Source organism: Bidens hawaiensis, unplaced genomic scaffold (assembly GCF_021521415.1).
Source record: "Bidens hawaiensis isolate Kalapana, Puna unplaced genomic scaffold, B.hawaiensis_p1.1 tig00030275_1, whole genome shotgun sequence".
Taxonomy (NCBI): Eukaryota; Viridiplantae; Streptophyta; class Magnoliopsida; order Asterales; family Asteraceae; genus Bidens; species Bidens hawaiensis.
In genome coordinates, this window is record NW_027505177.1 from 75,354 (window position 1) to 88,586 (window position 13,233).

Consider the following 13,233-nt stretch of genomic DNA (forward strand, 5'->3'; position numbering starts at 1 on the left):
TTATACAAGGGATCTTGGTCCAAGAAAGGAGTTAAAAGAGTCAAAAACGAATTTTTACGGTTAAAATCTTTGTTTTGATGTCTTAACCGAAACCATGAAAGAAATGGCTTGATTGTGGGTATAACTTGCTTGGTGTGGTATTTTTGTGCTTGTAGGTGTTGTATCTAGTTGCTAGCAAAGGCTAGAAAGCAAGATCTTTGCGATCTAAAGCTAGAAACACAAGGTAGTTCGGTTTTTCGTATGATTTGTAAGATTTGGACAGATTGTGGTAGACTTAGAGTTGAGTCATGAAATTTCACAGAGATGATCTACACATGAAAATATAAGATCTGTGAAATTTTGGTAATTTTTGGATAAAGGATGAATATTTGGTGAATTTAATGCTCGGTTTTGGCTAAAAATGGTGCAAAATAGCTAAACATCATGAAAAATTCTGGAAAATATTTAGATAAGCTTTTTATAACATATAAAAGTCACACAAAAAATTTCAGGTCCATTGGAGAAGTCTAAGTAGGCTTTTCGGTAAAACGAGTTCTAGGGTGTTCTAGCTCGGTTTTGGTTAAAATGGCATGAAAAATGAGATTTTGGTTCTGGAAAAATTACAGGGGGCTATGTGGATGGCAGGGGTCATCCCAGAAAAATTTGGGATTTTTCTAAGGTCATTTGGTATTTTCGACATATTTGGTGTTTAAATGACGTTTAAAAATAGATAAATAAATATTAAATATAGAAATTAAATCTGGAAATAATTTTATAAAATTCCTTACTGTCAAAAACTGAATTGTGCAAAATTTCAAGATCCGAGACTAAACGGATATTTATTTGTGCTAAATGGAACTTAAAAACAAAATTTTAAAGCTTAAAACGCGTGAACCGGCAAATTTCGCCTAAGCGAGCTGACTGGTGTATAAAAACCTTAAAAATGGACTATTTTCATGAAACTAAGTTAATCAAGTAAAAATAAATCATCCGAAAATAATTCGGATGATTTGGGTAATTTTACCCGATTTAGCAGTTTCCGGTGTATTAAAGACGGAAACGGGCCCCGCGGCCAAACGGGGTGTCTAAACCGAGCTCTAATTTCACCACTTTAATTAAAATATCCATAACAACTATTTTCGGGTCGTATGTGGCCAAACTCATTTTTGAAAACATAAAGACGAATAACCGTGCTAGGCACGCAAAACGAGAAAACAAACTAATGGTAGTTTTGACTAAAGAACTCTAAGTGATATCACAATCTAAGTCCTGAGAAGTGTATCGGGGTTACATTGTCCCCGGATCGTGTACGGTACTGGGTTAACAGTGTCCCCGGACGTACCGGTTAACACGAATTTAAGATATATTAAAAGAAATTGTGTAGTAACGACTTAGGGATCGTATTACAGATCCGGACCGGTAGCTGTGCACAGTATTACATCTTTGCTCACAAAAAGGTGAGTTTCACGAGCCCCTTTTTACTGAACTGTTTTAAATATTTTCCCGGGGCGGAAAGCATGTTTATATCAAAATGTTTAAGTACATGCTGATCGCATGGAAATGAATGTATTTATATATGTTTTATTGTACGGGAATCGTACGGAAATGTACTAAGATGGTAATTGTCTGAGTTGCTAACATTGTAAGGCCCCGCAACACGAGTGATTAGCTAAAAGCCGGTAGAGTGTGAATAGTACTATTGGTCTGACAAACCCAACTGGTCCGGCATGGATTTGCTGATGTTTCCCAGCCAGTTGCACATGTCTATTTTGGGTGTTATATATATTTTGCTATGTAATGTTAGACATAGCGGTTTGGGGCAGTTCCGTGGACGGGGGATATGTCACGGGTCCGTGGGCGGGGGATATGCCACGGGGATTGTGTGTGATAGTCAGAGGTTTCACTTGTGGGCTCAGCATAATTACATCGCTAATATATGATTTATTATAATAAATTGTCAATGTTTATTTAAATCAGTGAAACTCACCAACTATTCGTAGTTGACCCGTTTTCTTTACATGCTTTCTAGGTACACCCAAATTGGAATGAGTGATACGTGGTTGATGATGTGTGCTATTTTGTGGAAGATTAAGGATCTATATTTTGCATTAAATATGTTAATGTACTATCGGTAAAACTTATGTGATAACACCTAGATGGTAACGAAACTCGGAACAATGTAATTCGTTTAAACTAATGTAGTGGTGTTTTCTTTATAAGCAATGCTGTTGATATCAGATGTGTCTGTTGCATCCCGTGTACGTTTCCGCTGCGGTTACGGGGTGTTACAGAACTTGGTATCAGAGCCATTGGTTATAAAGAATTAGGATGTCTTTAAAAGATACCTAAAATATAACCAGTAGCTCAAGTGTTATAGGATCTGAATATCAACTAATAAATTACTGTGACGAGGTCTGGATGAACTTGGATGGACAAGTGAGTTATTATGGTCCGGAACATAATAACAGACTTGTCCGCACAAGGGAATTCAGGGGAAGTCACGGGGGACTTTAATAGGTAAAATCGGCAACATATGTGTAAGTATATAATAATATTTTTATGTGACAAGGTGGTATAAATGTGTGTATAATAATTTAATTAGGATTTACATTATGAAAAGGACTATATGTTTGCTAACTTGTGTACAGGTAAGCATGTCAAGATCACGAAGTTTATCTGTAGAGGAGGACCCGGAGGAGGCCAGTTCCGGGGACTCTCGGAGTGTACGCTTAGCTTCCAGCACCGAGCCTTCTGAGACTAGCCTTAGAAGTGCTAGCTTGTCCTCCCCTGCTAGGGTTACCAGGTCTCCCACCCCACCCGCACCTCAGGTCACCCTCACCCCTCCCAGACCCGGTCCCCGCCTCACGGCGCGGATCAGTGTTCCGTATGTTCCACCTACCTTTACCCCACCCAGATCCACTTACCACAGAGGCGAGTCCTCCCGCCCCCAGCCCGGGCCTGTGCCGCCACCTGTGTGGGGTACCCCCAGGCCAGTGAGGGATGAGCGTCCCTCCACCGAGGCGGCGTGGCTCCGGGTGCTCACCGAGCGGATGAATGAGCACACCACCGCCTTGACGGTGGGTATTCAGAGGAGGAATCACTTGGTGGATTGCATACTTGACAGCCAGCATGCGATCGCGCAGCTGAGGAGGGAGGACGCCTACTCCCTGGGGTTGATTGACCGGATGGAAACACGGATCCGGGGTTTAATGGCAGTGATTGTGGGGATGGCGGCGGTGTTGGTGTGGTTGGTATACCACCGTGATTAGATCATGTTAGGGTGGTGGTAGTCAGGGGCCGCTTTTTGGTACTCTGTGTAAGCAGTTAGTGGTAATGCTAACATAGAGTGAATCTTGGGTAGTTATAATACAACCACTGGCCCTTAGGGGGGTCTCTTTTGGGGTAAATCATTATAGATACTTTTGGGTATCATTCAAGCACTGACCCATTGCGGGTTATGTCGAGATGATGCCGACATAGGCCTTATGTAGGAAAACTTAACTTATATAATGATGACAGGAAAAGTATGTGAACGGACATGGATGAAATATGTACTAATGTTTGTTAATGAATGGAATGTTTGTTGTGTTTTATGATTGGAACTTGTATTAATTATATATACTTTCTTGATGTTGTGTAGAATGGCACCAAAACGTTCAGCCCAATTGTCGGAAGTGGACGTGAGTCGTTTGATTGCTCAACAGTTAGAGGCGGCGATACCGGATATAGTATCGCGCATCGCCGCCAGTATTAACAATTCGGCCAATCCAACCCCTCCGAGCAATCAAACGACCACCAATAATGACGGGGAACAAAATGTTAATCCTCCACGGAATGATAACACGATTCCGAGTAATGACGCACCGCCTAGGGTGGTCGTTACAGACAGTAATGGCCCTATACCTACGGTAGAGACGAACTGTACTGAACCGATTCGTGCATCCAGGGGATGTTCGATCAAGGACTTTATGTTGTGCAAGCCCCTAGAGTTTAGCGAGTCTGAAGAACCAAATGGGTTGGTTAAGTGGATTGAGAAAATAGAGGCTGTTGTGAACATCAGCAACTGCCCTGAGGATTACGTTGTTAAGTATGCTACCTGCACGTTCACGGACCATGCCTTGACATGGTGGAACACCATAGTGCAGACTCGCGGTCAGGCGGCGACAAACCGCATGACCTGGACAGAGCTCAAGGCTCTCGTACTGGAACGTTTCTGCCCGAAAAATGAACTGCAAAAGTTAGAAAACGAATTGTGGAACCTGGAGATGCAGGGGGCAGACCACTTAGGTTATACAAACCGATTTAATGAATTGTCGCGATTAGTGCCATGGTTGGTCACCCCAGAGTCAAAGAGGGTTGAGCGTTATATATGGGGACTAACTCCACTAGTAAGGAGTATAGTCAACTCTGGGGGACACCAGACGTTTGAGAGTGTGGTGACGCAAGCTGGTATCGTCACATACGATTTCGTGAGGAGTGGGTCACTGAAGGTGGCAGGAGAGTCTGCTGGGGGAAAGCGAGGTACGTATGACAATAGGATCCGGGAGAAGCAGCAGAGTAAACGTGCTAGGCCCGCTGCCCATAACTACACCATGACTAGTTCAGGCGGAAGGCAGGAATCGCAGAAAGTACTTTCCCTAAATGTGGGAAATGCGGTTGCCAGCATGGTGGCGTGTGCAAGGAGGTAGTGTGCCACCGGTGTGGCAGGAATGGGCACTACGCACCGAGTTGTAGGACAACCCTGAACAATCTGAACCGACAACCGCAACCTATCTGTGCGCAGCCATTTAGGACCCAACCAACCCGACAACAAAACCCACAAGGAAACCAAATGATGACCACTAGCCGTGCTTGCTTTGAATGTGGCAGCACAGATCACTTCAAGAGAAACTGTCCGAGGCTGAACCAGGGAGGAAATGGGAGACAAGCAGTGGGTCAGGCATCGTCGTCCAATCCGGCGAGAGGCCGAGCTTTTGTGTTGGGGGCGAACGAAGCACGCCAGGACCCCAGCGTAGTGACAGGTACATTCCTCGTCTCTGATCATTACGCTTCTGTATTATTTGATACAGGCGCCGATAGAAGTTTTGTCTCTGTCAAGTTTCTATCAATAGCAAACCTTCCGATTAGTGAAACCATAGAACCTTATACTGTAGAAGTAGCTAACGGTAAAACCATGATAGTTAATCAGATATTTCGGAATTGCCCTTTTATTCTGAACGATCAATCCCTTCCGATTGACTTGTTACCGGTAGAATTGGGTAGTTTTGACGTGATAGTGGGAATGGATTGGTTAGCACGTAACAAGGTAGAAATAAACTGTGAAACGAAAATCGTCAAGATCCGGGTGTCGGATGACGAAGAGGTGTTAGTGCAAGGAGAGAAGTCGGGCACAATGATACCATTTATATCCCACCTCAAGGCGTTAAAATATATACGCCAGGGATGCGTGGCGTATCTAGCAAGCTTGACGGCCACCGATTCTGATGAGAAACGGGTGGATGATATCCCGGTGGTACGCGAGTTTCCACAAGTTTTCCCAGAAGAACTTCCTGGATTACCGCCAACCCGACAGGTCGAATTCAGAATCGATTTATTACCTCAAGCTGGCCCTGTTGCTAAAGCACCCTACCGACTTGCACCATCCGAGATGCAAGAATTATCCAATCAGTTGCAAGAATTGTTGGATAAAGGATTTATACGTCCTAGTTATTCCCCGTGGGGTGCACCTGTACTATTCGTGAAAAAGAAGGACGGGAGCCTTAGAATGTGCATTGATTACAGGGAATTGAACAAGTTGACAATCAAAAATAGGTATCCTCTCCCCCGAATCGATGATCTGTTCGACCAACTACAAGGTGCGAGCTACTTCTCAAAAATAGATCTTAGATCGGGATACCATCAGGTTAGAATTCAGGAGGAGGATATCCCAAAAACCGCATTCCGGACTCGCTACGGCCATTATGAATTCTTAGTTATGCCTTTCGGGCTAACAAATGCGCTAGCAGTGTTCATGGATCTCATGAATCGAGTCTGTAAACCCTATCTCGACAAATTCGTCATCGTGTTTATTGACGATATTTTGATATACTCGAATAGTAAAGAAGAGCACGAGCAACACTTAAGATTAATTTTAGAGCTTCTTAATCAGGAAAAGTTGTATGCAAAATTCTCCAAGTGTAACTTCTGGTTACAAGAAGTGCAATTCCTTGGTCACGTTATAAACCATCAAGAAATACACGTTGATCCAAGTAAGGTTGAAGCAGTTAAGAATTGGCAAGCGCCTAAATCGCCAAAGGAAATCCGCCAATTTTTAGGCTTAGCGAAATACTATCGTCGATTTATAGAGAACTTTTCCAGCATCGCCCAACCTTTAACCCTTCTGACTCAAAAGGATCGAAAGTATGAATGGGGTGAAGAGCAGGAAACGGCGTTTCAAACGCTAAAACAAAGATTGTGCCAAGCGCCGATCTTAAGTCTTCCCGACGGAGACGATGGTTTTGTCGTGAATTGTGACGCATCCCGGAGAGGGTTAGGATGCGTGTTGATGCAAAATAATAAGGTTATAGCCTATGCTTCTCGACAGTTAAAAATACACGAGAAAAATTACACTACTCATGACTTAGAACTGGGAGCAGTTATCTTCGCACTTAAAATCTGGAGACATTATCTCTACGGTACAAAGTGCACCATCTTCACCGATCATTAAAGTTTGCAACACATATTCGATCAGAAAGAACTGAATATGAGGCAACGAAGATGGGTCGAGTTATTAAGCGACTATGACTGTGACATCCGTTATCACCCCGGCAAGCTAACGTCGTAGCCGATGCCTTGAGTAGGAAGGATCGGGTTAAGCCATTGCGAGTGCGAGCGTTGGGGATGATAGTCCAGTCGAACCTTTCGGATTTGATTCGAGTCGCTCAACGCGAGGCGTTGAAAGAGGAACAAATGGAAAAAGAAGGACTTTACGGTAACGAGAAGAATTTCGAACAGCGCGTGGACGAAATTCTCTATTTCAAAAATCGGATTTGGATCCCGACCCTCCATGACCTTCGTGAACTAATCATGGACGAAGCACATAAATCAAAATATTCCATACATCCGGGATCGGATAAGATGTACAAGGATGTGAAGGAGTTCTACTGGTGGCCGGGTATGAAAAAGGATATAGCCACATACGTCGGCAAGTGTACGACGTGTGCGAGGGTTAAGGCGGAGCACCAGAAACCTTCAGGAATGTTACAACAACCGGAAATTCCTGAATGGAAGTGGGAGCAGATCACGATGGATTTTGTGACACATCTCCCCAAGACGTCCCGAGGACATGATGCAATTTGGGTAGTCGTGGATCGATTAACCAAATCAGCACATTTTATTCCGATTAGAAATAACTATAACACCGAGAGACTTGCGCAGATTTATATAAATGAAATTGTGTCTCGTCATGGGATACCCATCTCAATCATCTCCGACCGAGATAGCCATTTCACCTCCAAGCTTTGGCAAGCTGTGCAAGAAGCGCTGGGAACGCGTATTAATCTAAGCACAGCTTACCACCCTCAGACCGATGGTCAGTCTGAGAGGACCATCCAAACCCTGGAGGATTTGCTTCGTGCATGCGTACTGGATTTTAAGGGAAATTGGGATCAACATCTCCCACTCGTTGAATTTTCCTATAATAACAGTTACCATAGCAGTATAAAGGCAGCACCTTACGAAGCATTGTATGGACGGAAGTGCCGATCACCACTCTGCTGGACTGAGGTGGGCGACACACAGGTTATTAGATCAGATCTGGTACAGGAAACGACCAGCAAAATTCTTGAAATTAAGAACAATCTGAAGGCCGCACGGGATCGGCAGAAGAGTTATGCCGATACCCGTAGAAAACCGTTATCATTTGAGAAAGGTGATAAAGTGTATTTGAAAGTATCACCTTGGAAAGGAGTAGTCAGATTTGGAAAGGCGGGGAAGTTAGCCCCTAGATACATTGGACCATTCGACATTACTGCAAAAATCGGTCCTGTAGCATACCGATTAGAACTGCCTGATGAACTGAGTGCAGTTCACAACGTGTTTCACGTGTCGAACCTGAAAAGGGGTCTGTTGGATGAGACATCGGTGTTACCTTTAGAGGGTGTCCAAATAAATGATAAGCTCAACATTGTAGAGGAGCCCATAGAAATAGTAGACGGGAAAATCAAGCAACTTAGACACAATAAGATCTCGTTGGTCAAAGTTAGATGGAACTCGCAACGAGGCCCAGAATATACATGGGAACGAAAGGACGAATTTCGGAAGAAATACCCCCACCTATTTCCGCAAAAGGAAGTAGTTGATGCGTAAAATTTCGAGGACGAAATTTTTGTAACGGGGGGAGAATGTAACGATTCCGGCAAATTCAGGTATACCCTAGCCGGAATATACTATTTACGTGTTATTTAATACTGAATATATGAATTATAATGTGTTTATACGAGTATATAAGATTCACAGTACGAATTATACTCGAATATACAGATAGTCGTATTGAAATTACGATTAATCGATGAACGGTTATTGAAACCCGAACGAATCGAGGATTACATTATAGACGAAATATATAATGTTTAGTGATGTGTACAAAGTATTAAAGCTTCGGGATAAGTGAATTATAGCACAGAAAAAGGATTTCAATTTATTAGTACGTCGGTACGATAAACGAAACCTTTAACATCAAACCAAGCAAGAGACGATCGATCAAGCCAAAAAGATGCACAATTACCGACAATATGATGTGTTAAGTCAATAAATGTCATGGTTTAAGTTTTTAAAGTTTTTAAATCGGTTTTATATAAATTTTATTTTTACGCCGAAAAACGACCGTTTTAGCCTCGTTTTAAGCCGAATTAAGTGTTTAACCGAAAAACGAACTGAACCAGATTATCCACAACATTATCCGGATTACACAATCCAAATGTGTGGCCAAGGTTGGAGATGTGGGCCCCACCCCACACCATACTTGGACCGATCGGTCCATTGGTACACACACACACGCTTCATTTTCTTTTTTTAACATTCCAACTCTCCAAATCCTCTCAACCCTTTACACATTCAACCAAAACCTTTGATTTTTAAGAAGATCCACAAGGTATAAACATGTTATTATGGTTTGATCTTGCTTTTTAATTCCAAAATCATGACAAAATGAGGTTTCAAGTGAAAAACGGGTGAAAACCCGAGATGAAACCGATTCTTGCATGATCAAGTGATGTATACAAGTTATACAAGGGATCTTGGTCCAAGAAAGGAGTTAAAAGAGTCAAAAACGAATTTTTACGGTTAAAATCTTTGTTTTGATGTCTTAACCGAAACCATGAAAGAAATGGCTTGATTGTGGGTATAACTTGCTTGGTGTGGTGTTGTTGTGCTTGTAGGTGTTGTATCTAGTTGCTAGCAAATGCTAGAAAGCAAGATCTTTGCGATCTAAAGCTAGAAACACAAGGTAGTTCGGTTTTTCGTATGATTTGTAAGATTTGGACAGATTGTGGTAGACTTAGAGTTGAGTCATGAAATTTCACAGAGATGATCTACACATGAAAATATGAGATCTGTGAAATTTTGGTAATTTTTGGATAAAGGATGAATATTTGGTGAATTTAATGCTCGGTTTTGGCTAAAAATGGTGAAAAATAGCTAAACATCATGAAAAATTCTGGAAAAAATTTAGATAAGCTTTTTATAACATATAAAAGTCACACACAAAATTTCAGGTCCATTGGAGAAGTCTAAGTAGGCTTTTCGGTAAAACGAGTTCTAGGGTGTTCTAGCTCGGTTTTGGTTAAAATGGCATGAAAAATGAGATTTTGGTTCTGGAAAAATTACAGGGGGCTATGTGGATGGCAGGGGTCATCCCAGAAAAATTTGGGATTTTTCTAAGGTAATTTGGTATTTTCGACATATTTGGTGTTTAAATGACGTTTAAAAATAGATAAATAAATATTAAATATAGAAATTAAATCTGGAAATAATTTTATAAAATTCCTTACTGTCAAAAACTGAATTGTGCAAAATTTCAAGATCCGAGACTAAACGGATATTTATTTGTGCTAAATGGAACTTAAAAACAAAATTTTAAAGCTTAAAACGCGTGAACCGGCAAATTTCGCCTAAGCGAGCTGACTGGTGTATAAAAACCTTAAAAATGGACTATTTTCATGAAACTAAGTTAATCAAGTAAAAATAAATCATCCGAAAATAATTCGGATGATTTGGGTAATTTTACCCGATTTAGCAGTTTCCGGTGTATTAAAGACGGAAACGGGCCCCGCGGCCAAACGGGGTGTCTAAACCGAGCTCTAATTTCACCACTTTAATTAAAATATCCATAACAACTATTTTCGGGTCGTATGTGGCCAAACTCATTTTTGAAAACATAAAGACGAATAACCGTGCTAGGCACGCAAAACGAGAAAACAAACTAATGGTAGTTTTGACTAAAGAACTCTAAGTGATATCACAATCTAAGTCCTGAGAAGTGTATCGGGGTTAACATTGTCCCCGGATCGTGTACGGTACTGGGTTAACAGTGTCCCCGGACGTACCGGTTAACACGAATTTAAGATATATTAAAAGAAATTGTGTAGTAACGACTTAGGGATCGTATTACAGATCCGGACCGGTAGCTGTGCACAGTATTACATCTTTGCTCACAAAAAGGTGAGTTTCACGAGCCCCTTTTTACTGAACTGTTTTAAATATTTTCCCGGGGCGGAAAGCATGTTTATATCAAAATGTTTAAGTACATGCTGATCGCATGGAAATGAATGTATTTATATATGTTTTATTGTACGGGAATCGTACGGAAATGTACTAAGATGGTAATTGTCTGAGTTGCTAACATTGTAAGGCCCCGCAACACGAGTGATTAGCTAAAAGCCGGTAGAGTGTGAATAGTACTATTGGTCTGACAAACCCAACTGGTCCGGCATGGATTTGCTGATGTTTCCCAGCCAGTTGCACATGTCTATTTTGGGTGTTATATATATTTTGCTATGTAATGTTAGACATAGCGGTTTGGGGCAGTTCCGTGGACGGGGGATATGTCACGGGTCCGTGGGCGGGGGATATGCCACGGGGATTGTGTGTGATAGTCAGAGGTTTCACTTGTGGGCTCAGCATAATTACATCGCTAATATATGATTTATTATAATAAATTGTCAATGTTTATTTAAATCAGTGAAACTCACCAACTATTCGTAGTTGACCCGTTTTCTTTACATGCTTTCTAGGTACACCCAAATTGGAATGAGTGATACGTGGTTGATGATGTGTGCTATTTTGTGGAAGATTAAGGATCTATATTTTGCATTAAATATGTTAATGTACTATCGGTAAAACTTATATGATAACACCTAGATGGTAACGAAACTCGGAACAATGTAATTCGTTTAAACTAATGTAGTGGTGTTTTCTTTATAAGCAATGCTGTTGATATCAGATGTGTCTGTTGCATCCCGTGTACGTTTCCGCTGCGATTACGGGGTGTTACACATAAATACTTTATTTTGGTCAAAACATGAGCAAGTTGATTAATGGTGTAGAGATATGATAAGATTATTCAGTTCAAGCTTTTAAGAAGCTTAAAAGAAGGATTTTTAAAGAGAAGTCTCAAGTAGTTGTTTTTGCTGAAAACTATGTCATTTGCCCAGTTGGAAGGACATGCACTTGTGTATGTTTGGTCCTTAAATCTTTATAGATTCAAAGGATAGCCATTGACCTGAAAACTGAATGCATTTGGGGCAATTATGACTTGTTTCTTATTCCTTCACTTAAAACTATGTCAATAACTCTGACTTTGAAAGGACATATATTCACATGTATGTTTGGTCCTGTTGACCACTTTTGGTCAAATAGGATAGCCATTAACCTGACAATGAAGAGATATTGGGGTGATTGAATATTAAACTGTGTTTTATGGGAAATGATAGTACATTGACTACTTAGCCGATCACATGGAATTAACAGGCTAAAAAGACCTTAGTATAGTCATTAACATGTATGGTTGCTTTCCCATGATGATGTAAAATCTAAGGTGATATAAACATAATGAATATGCTAATCTTTATGTGGAGATGCATAGTTGTCTTTGCATGTCTCAAGATAAATCTCTCCGAATGATATGGCAGAAAAGTGATTACCCAGTCATACACGAGCCTGTTGCTATTTGGTCAACCAAAATTGAAACATCTTTAAATATGACAAAGAACATGCTTTAAGAAAATTTGAGAAAATATCAAAAACAAGGGGAAGAATGAATAAATCAACCAAAAGTTGATAAGTGTTTTAAATATTTTATCAAACAAGAGGGTTACAACAAGAACTACAAAGATGTTGACAAAATCTGTCTCATCTTGAATGAAAGGCATGTTACTAACTGTAAGCCCAACGTTCAACCTATATATATGTTTGAATCTAAAAATACAAAAATACAATAAGTTCTGTCATACAAAAACTATTTTTGACCAAATACAGGAGGTTGGAGTCAAATTGGGGTGATCTGGGGAAAGCCAAATAAGCTTTGAGAAGAGATATGAGGCATCATAGCACAGTGTTGACCATTAATGCATTAAGCTTTAAATGAACCTAAATCATATCAGCAAAGAGATGAAATTCATGATAAGTTTATACCTGCTGTTAACCTATCTATGTTGTCATAATAATGCTGAGAGTGAAGTATTGAGATAGCTACTTAGTCAATATGATCACATTCTTGAGATCTTTTCAGTAAATGGAAGAAACTGTTTTGAAGAGAATTATAACTGAAATTTGATCTCTAAATGCACCATTTGCTCTTAAACTATGATCTGAAAAGAAAAATATATTTTGACAAAGTGGTTGCATTTTGCCTAAAATAGGTTGAATATGTAAGTTCGGGTAAGGTTTGATGCATTATAACCTTTCCGGGCACAAACTGTTTGAATATGTATTTTCGGGTAAGGTTTGATAATTTTCAACCTTTCCGAGTAAGCTTAGTCATTTTTGACTTGATTATGTGTGAATATGTTGTTTCGGGTAAGGTTTGATAATTTTCAAACTTTACGAGTAAGCTTAGTCATTTTTGACTAACTTTATGATTTTCGGGCATGCTTTGAAGTGTTTACACTTTCCGGGTAGAGTACACTGTTGTACTCATTTCCCGAGCAAGCTTGAAGTCTTGAGATGATTATGTGTTCTTATAGCTAACTTTTAACAAGAAATTCTTGTTTCGGGCAA